The following is a 7,617-nucleotide window of genomic DNA, read 5'->3' on the forward strand; positions in this document are numbered from 1 at the left end:
GCTGTCAAGCTAGCTATCGAGTTTTAATGAACAGCACTTCTTCAGCTTGAATTTTGAATAGACTTACATGTCTTCAACACTTGATCTTGAAACACAGTTTCTTGAAGTATGAAACACATCCTAGATCTGTCCAAATACAAGTACAGTGCGTTTTGTCAAAGGATAAGCCAATTACATAAAATAGTGACATATATTCCTAACAAGTGAATCACATATGTCCTAACATTCTCCCCCTTTAGCAATCCGTGACAAAACCAGAATAAACAAATGAACATATGAGAGAAGTCATAAATCACTCAACTCATATTCACGTGTTGAATACAATAAAATCTATCCAAACACAAACTCTTGAAAAACTTTGCAAAAAAAGAGTTTATGGCAAGAAGACTTTAACAACCTGTATTTCTGAAACACTTTAAACAAAACTCATCAAGGCATCTTTGTGTGAAACAGAAATAATTGATTGCATACACGTAGTAAGAAGCATGTGCATAAAGAGAGAAAAGAAACAACACATGTGAGGGTAGGTGAAAGAACATACATCAACATATATAAAGAATATAAGTACAATGTATGTCAAAAATAGTCACAAGACCCATGTACAAGAACAAATGTATCTAAAATAGAGAAAAGAAAAAGATACAAGTAATCCTCACTACATCCCTAAAAAAAAAAATCAACACTCCCCTAACAAAATATCTTATACTAACTCTCTCCCTAAGAATGACTACTCTCATATCCAAAACTATTCCCCATTTTTGTCATGAGTGACAAAGGGTAAGAGTGTCAAGTAAATATCTCATCCGTAGAGTTAGCATCTCCATCATCATCATCCGAAGCATCATCGTCATTACCATCATCATCATCCTTATCCTCAGAATCAGAAGCCACTAGAGGATGTGGTGAACTAGAAGCCTCAAGAGCATAACCACTCATGGTCTCCTGTCGTCGTGCAATACGACCGACACGAACGTTCACCTGATACAACTCTGTAGAGAGTGTATCAAGGCAAGAATCCATGCGCTGCAGCTGCGCCATGATGTCTCCTAGAGTTACATTGCCCGAAGAAGAGGAGGAAGCGGATGTGGATGGAGCAGAACAAGATGGAGCAGAATGGGAGGGAGGAGCTGCTGAATCCTACTACCGAGACCTAAACTACACCTCGCTACATTTAACGGTAGCGTAGTCTGTGGCACACATGACAGAAAAATGGTCGGAAGAGGGAAAAGGAATAGAAAAATGGCATAGAATCCACGTGATAGCCGAAGGGAAAATGAGCTTATCACGGGTAGCCGTATTCCTATACACATCTAAGATAGAAAGAATAAAATGTGAAGGAAAATTTATAGTGAGGTGCTCTAACAAAGAAAGCAAAAATCGAGCACGAGGCTCTATGATAGAGTTAAAGTGAGATAGTGGGTGTAAAACAAAAGTCATCACCATGTTCATGAATCTAGGACCTTTAGCAAAGGGCTTACATGGTGTAAACAGACGATCAGCCCAATCTATAGGACGCTCACAGAAAGCGGAAATCATCTTGTCTTTGGACACAGTCCTCAGATGCTCACAACCGGGGTAGTCAGGATGCTCTACCCTCGAAACATGAAGCACATCTGCAACAAGCTACGGTGTGACTACAATGTGCGTACCTCAAATGCGAGTAGAAAAGAGAGATACTGAAAAATCGAAACCATGCATGTTGGAGTAAAACTCCTGGATTAGCACGGTCGGACAAGTGACCAAGACGTCACATAGTGACTCCTATCCCAAACTGTGAATGACGGTGGGAAGGTCAGTGTTGGCGAAGTCCACCAAAATGACTTGGCGTTCCGAATGAACACCTCATTGAGAAAAGTTCTCTGAGAAGTCCTTTCAGGCATCCTCATCATGGAACCGAATATGAGAAGAAGTAGGATCAGAAGAAGACAATGCCCTAGAACGTAAAAGGTTTTGGGATGGAGTTGACTTACACTTAGGTACCATAGACATGACTAACGTAAACAGAAAGAAAGGGAGAGAAAGAGAGACAATTAGAAAATTCCAAAAGCAATTCAAATATAACAAGTATATTGAAAAGAGAGTACGTATGTATGGGGAATGCATGAACATGTGATATGCAAAAAAAATTGCATCATGGGCTCAGCCCAATCCAATCCTACCAGCACACATCAGTTTAACATATATAACACACATCTAAATGCATGAAAATATAGTTATAATGCATGTGTGATGCAATGCATGAAGTTTTAAGATCATGTAAGCAAAACCCATCTCAAAATTTCAACAATAACTCATCAATTTTGAAAAACCCCAAAAATTTTCAAAAACCCCAAAACCTAGGTTTCAAAACATGAAATGCATGTAAATGAAAGAGAATAGAAGCTTACCAAGTGAAGGAAAACTTGAAAAAGCTTGCAAAATCACTAGGGAAGAGGTTTGGAGTGAGAGAGACAGTGTTTGGAAGATGAATAGGTGCGGACAGATCGAAGAAATGAGAACCGGGTCGCGAAGAACGAATATATAGATCCTCAGTAATTCTCGACAGATAGAGGTGTCGAGAAGTGTCGAGAAAAACAACGTTGACAGATACAGCTATCGAGAAGGTGTCGAGAAACAAAGCAAAGACATAAGAAGAGAAGCTCGATCGATCCACCAGCTGTCGAGAAGCTATCGAAGGTCCCGGAACTTTTTCGTTCGGTCCACCAACTATCGAGGATCTATTGAGATTGTGATAGGAAAATATTTTAAGAGCTTGACAAATAGCCAGGTGTCGAGGAGGTATCGAGGAAGTGTCGAGATTACTTAAAAACCGTTTTTCAAGAAGGGAAAAACACAGATATGAATGCAATCAAGCATGCTACTCAACCAAAGATCAACATTTTAAGCTCTCAAAATCATCTCTCAACAAAAATTTTAAGTACAATGATCCCAAAAACACACACACACACACACACACACTAAACAAGTCTAACCAATTTTATATTTCAAAAACAAGTTAAGACAGTTTAGTGAGCATACATTAACACATGTAAAACCTTGTAATGGCCAAATCATATTGTACTTGCATATGTATCAAAAGTAGCAAAGAATATTGTGTGTTATGTGTGAAAAACATCGCAAGATTGCATAAGTGTATACATGTTATGGCGATTTAAGATATGAGAAAATCACTTTAACTCACACACAATCATAACTGTTTGATGGGGACTATCACCTTCGAGATACATCCTATAACTCCCACATCTCCTAGAATACACGCTTGCAATCATATTTAAAGTATTTTTGATCTTTTTGCTTTTCATTTTCTTTGCATATTTTTATTTAAGCAAATCATGCATGGGCATATAAGAAAGAGAAAAGAAATACCCAATGATGGTAAGCATTTGACATTCCAATTTTGCTATGCTGAAGCACACAAATGTCATTGACACTGCACTTTTGCTATGCTGAAGCATACAGGTGTCATATTATGATTGGCGGGCAACAATGGTGAGATAATTATTTATGCCTTTCTCTTAGGATTTTCTAGTCCTTCCCGTCAAAAAGAGTGATATTATTGTTAAGTACAAGAGATTACTTAATCTTACTCATCACAAACAAGAGCCACAAAGCTCACTTACTTAGTTGTGCATAGAGATGATCATCTAAGTTACAAGAGATACAAAATTTAGAAAATTTTGTTTCAATGGCCATCTAAGGTACACAAGTATCAATGTACACATAACACACACAGTTTTTGTATTTTTCTAATTTTTCAAAAAAAAAAAAAATTATATTAAAAACAAAATAATCAAAACTGAAAACAAACAAAAACATGTTAAACAATGGAAAGTATAAAAATTAGATTGACTTAAAACTTGAAAGCAAAACACACAAGTAATGCACACACAAAAACAAGAAGAGAAAAAGAGAAAAGTTATAGAATCACTTGGAGCCCTTTTCCTTCCACACCCTGGAAGAACCTTTCCTTTGATTAAACCCTTGAACCGGCGATGAGGGGGAACAATTAAAACCATTCAAGTTCGAAAGGAACATAAGGACTTTGAGAAGATCTCCAAGGGGAGCAAGAGTGGATTGAAGCTGATTCTGGCTTCTAGATGCTATCATGCCGTTGCTCTGTTGAGTGGCAAACCACTTATAGCAATTTGGTCGAGTATGACCGGCAACTCCACAATGATGACAGAGATGCTGTTTCTTTTGTTTAGGTTTTTGAGAGTTAGCCTTCTTAGCCCTAGGGTTCTTAACTTCCTTCTTATCTTGCTTAGGGGGTGCTCCTAAGATAGATTTACCTTTGTATAAGTTCTCACTAGCTAAATCAGTTTTAACATCATTGTTCTCAATTTCAACATTATTGTTAGGAGGAACAAAAATAGTAGTACCAGTAGAAGCAGTATTAGAGGAAGAGAAACCATACCCTAAACCTGTTCGATCAGAAGTAGATTTCTGAAGATTGAGCATCTCATCAAGCTTTGCACTTGAAGTCCTCTCCAATTGAGCTCTGACTTGAAACATCTCCACTTCAAGCTTCTTGGTCTTCTTAGCCAAGAAATTATTCTCGAACCTCGGTGCTCCAATAGTCTGATTAGCCTCATCAAACTTTGTGGAAAGCTCTTCACAATCAAGTTCCACATCACTGAGCTTCTTAGTGGTCAGCCTGTAAAGTTTCTCATGTTTCTTAAAAAGCTTGTACAATTTCTCATAGGCTGTATGAATATCATCTTGATCATTCGTCTTCTCAAACTTGGACTCCACCAATTCCTCTTCTTCAACCACATCTTCAACAATCCCATCAGTAGGATTGACAGTGGCAGTGAAGACATTCAAGATTCCGTCATCCTCATTGTCGAAATCATCCTCAGGCTCGGTGTCGCTCAAGGTAGCAGCAAGTGCCTTGCTTTTTCCAATGCTCTTGAGATATGTAGGACACTCTTGTTTTATGTGACCAAAGTCTTGACACCCAAAGCACTTAGGTCTTGCGAGAACAGTGTACTAACCGCCATCTCTTGCATCCTTCTTCCCTTTGTCTTGGATCTTGAACTGAGAAGAACTGAATTGCCTACAGTCCTTGTTGAAGCCCTTTCCATTGGCATTCTTCATAAACTTCTTGAACTACCTAGTGATGTAAGACTTCATCTTAAAATCTTCATCATCTGAAGACTCATTTGTCTTACTACTCTTGGCCTTCAGTGCCATGCTCTTGCCTTTACCCGTCTTGCCAATCCTAGTCAACCCTAGCTCGTAGGTCTTCAGATTTCCATCCAATTCTGTTAAAGGAATCTTGTCAATGTCCTTTGATTCCTCGATTACCGTAATCTTGGCATGGAATCTCTCAGGTAAAGATCTGAGCACCTTTCTCACAATCTTGGGTTCAAGAATGGTTTCCCCAAGATTGAAAGCTGAGTTCACTATGTCCTAAAGCTGAGTTCACTATGTCCTTGAGCTTGGCATAGAACTCATCAAACGACTCATCTTCCTCCATCTTAATCTCTTCAAAACTTGTAGTGAGCCTCTAAAGCTTTAAATCTTTAACAACCTTTGTTCCTTCATAGGTTGTCTAGATGATGGTTCATGCTTCCTTAACAGTTTCAGTGGAGGATATCTTCTTGAACTCCTTATTTGTGACCGCACTGATTAAGCTATTCAACGCTTTGCTGTTGAAGTTTGCCGCCTTGATCTAGGAATCATCCCAATCGGCCGGCGCTTCCTTCGGCTTGGTCCAGCCTATCTCAACAACTTGCCACACTTTCTCATCTAAAGACTACAAGAAAGCCCTCATGTATACTTTCTAGTATGCATAGTTAGTCTCATCAAATAAAGGAGGTATGATTAACAACTGTCCTCTATCCATGACAAACAGGGGTCAATGGATCAACACAGTCAAGATTAAACCCTAATCAAAGTGTGCCTGCTTTGATACCACTTAATAGGCCAAAAAACGAATTGACCATTTGTGATAAATTAACCGATTAATTTAGCCAAGTGAATTCATTAAGTTAATTAACATGCAAACGAGTGATAGCACAAACAAATCACCAATAAACTAATTATGTAGTGGAAAATAAATAACACGGTCACTTATTTACGAATGGGGAAAACCTACACGGCAAAAACTCCACCAGGTGATTTTCAGGTCACCACTCCCAAAACTTCACTATTATCACAACAAGCAGTTACAAGTAAAGGAATCACAGTACTTTATACCAACCTACAGTTGAACCCTTACCCCAATACCCAATTAAACTTATTCTGTAGTGACAATTGTAGAGAAGGTTGTTGGCTGCAAAGTTTTTCAATTCATCCTAATGATGAAGATCAAGAAGATGCTTGGTCACAAAACTCTACGGTGCACATACACAACAACTTCTTCACAAGAATGATGAACTAGGGCAAAACTTTGTCTCCGATTACAAATTTCTTGAACAAACTTTGTTCAACACTTGTGCAACTTGTGCAATTTTGGAGACTATTAAACAGCAGCAGCACTTTGGCCTACAAAGTATTCCAACACCGCTTCTTTAAGGATGGGAATATTCTCAATCTAAATGACCGGGCTAAGGGGTCATATGCTTGGAATAGTATAAAGGGCGTTAAACATTTAATAGAGATGGGCAGTAAGTAGTGGATTGGGAGAGGTAATAAAGTGAAAATTTGGGGAGACCCATGGCTGCCAAACTCACTTACACATAAGGTCCAATCCCCAGTTAGTCAATTACCTCATGATGCTAAAGTTGAAGAGCTCATTGATTGGGAAAACATGAGATGGAGAAATGATCTAATTGACCAAATTTTCTGGCTTGAGGAAGCTAATCTTATTTAAAAAAATCCAACTGAGTGATCGAAAACCACTTGACCGCTTGATTTGGGCTGAATCAAAGGATGGCAAATACACAGTCCGTAGTGCATATCGAATGGTTCTTGCAAGGGAGGAAGCTAATCAACCAAGTAGCTCACGCATCAAAGAGAATACTATTTGGTGTAAGATATGGAAGCTAAACATCCCTTCAAAGATCAAGCATTTCCTATGGAGAGCACTAATTAATTCACTGCCCACTAAGTTGAATTTAAAGAAATGGGGAGTACAAGTTTGGGAAGTTTGTGAGAGAAGTGGTGCAGAAAAAGAGGACACAAATCATATCCTATGGCTTTGTCCTTCAACAAGAGTTGTGTGGGAAAGCAGCCCAATTTGGAGCTTGTGTTGTAACTCTCAGCACCAAAATTTTGAGGAGGTGACAAAATTTATTTTCCAATTAGACCAACTAGAGTTACAGGAGCTATTCGCAATCCTAGCTTGGTCTTTATGGTTTTGCCGAAACAAAATAAGAGTGAATGAGCTTGATAAAGTGCCTCATGATGTGGTTTCCTGGGCCAACAACTTCAGACTTGAATTTCAATCCATAAAGGAAGGAATGAAAGCTGATAGACCAAAGGAAAATTTGAAATGGGTACCACCCCCTCAAGGCTGGTTCAAAGCTAATGTTGATGGAGCCATCTTCAAAGAATCTAATAAAGCAGGCATTGGTGTGGTGGTGCGTGACTGTCAAGGATGGGTGTTGGCAGCTTTGACAGAGAAAGTGGATGGTGTACAAGATGCAGAGGTCATTGAGGCATTGGCTATCC

The sequence above is a fragment of the Quercus robur genome, chromosome 5, assembly GCF_932294415.1.
Source record: "Quercus robur chromosome 5, dhQueRobu3.1, whole genome shotgun sequence".
Classification (NCBI taxonomy): domain Eukaryota; kingdom Viridiplantae; phylum Streptophyta; class Magnoliopsida; order Fagales; family Fagaceae; genus Quercus; species Quercus robur.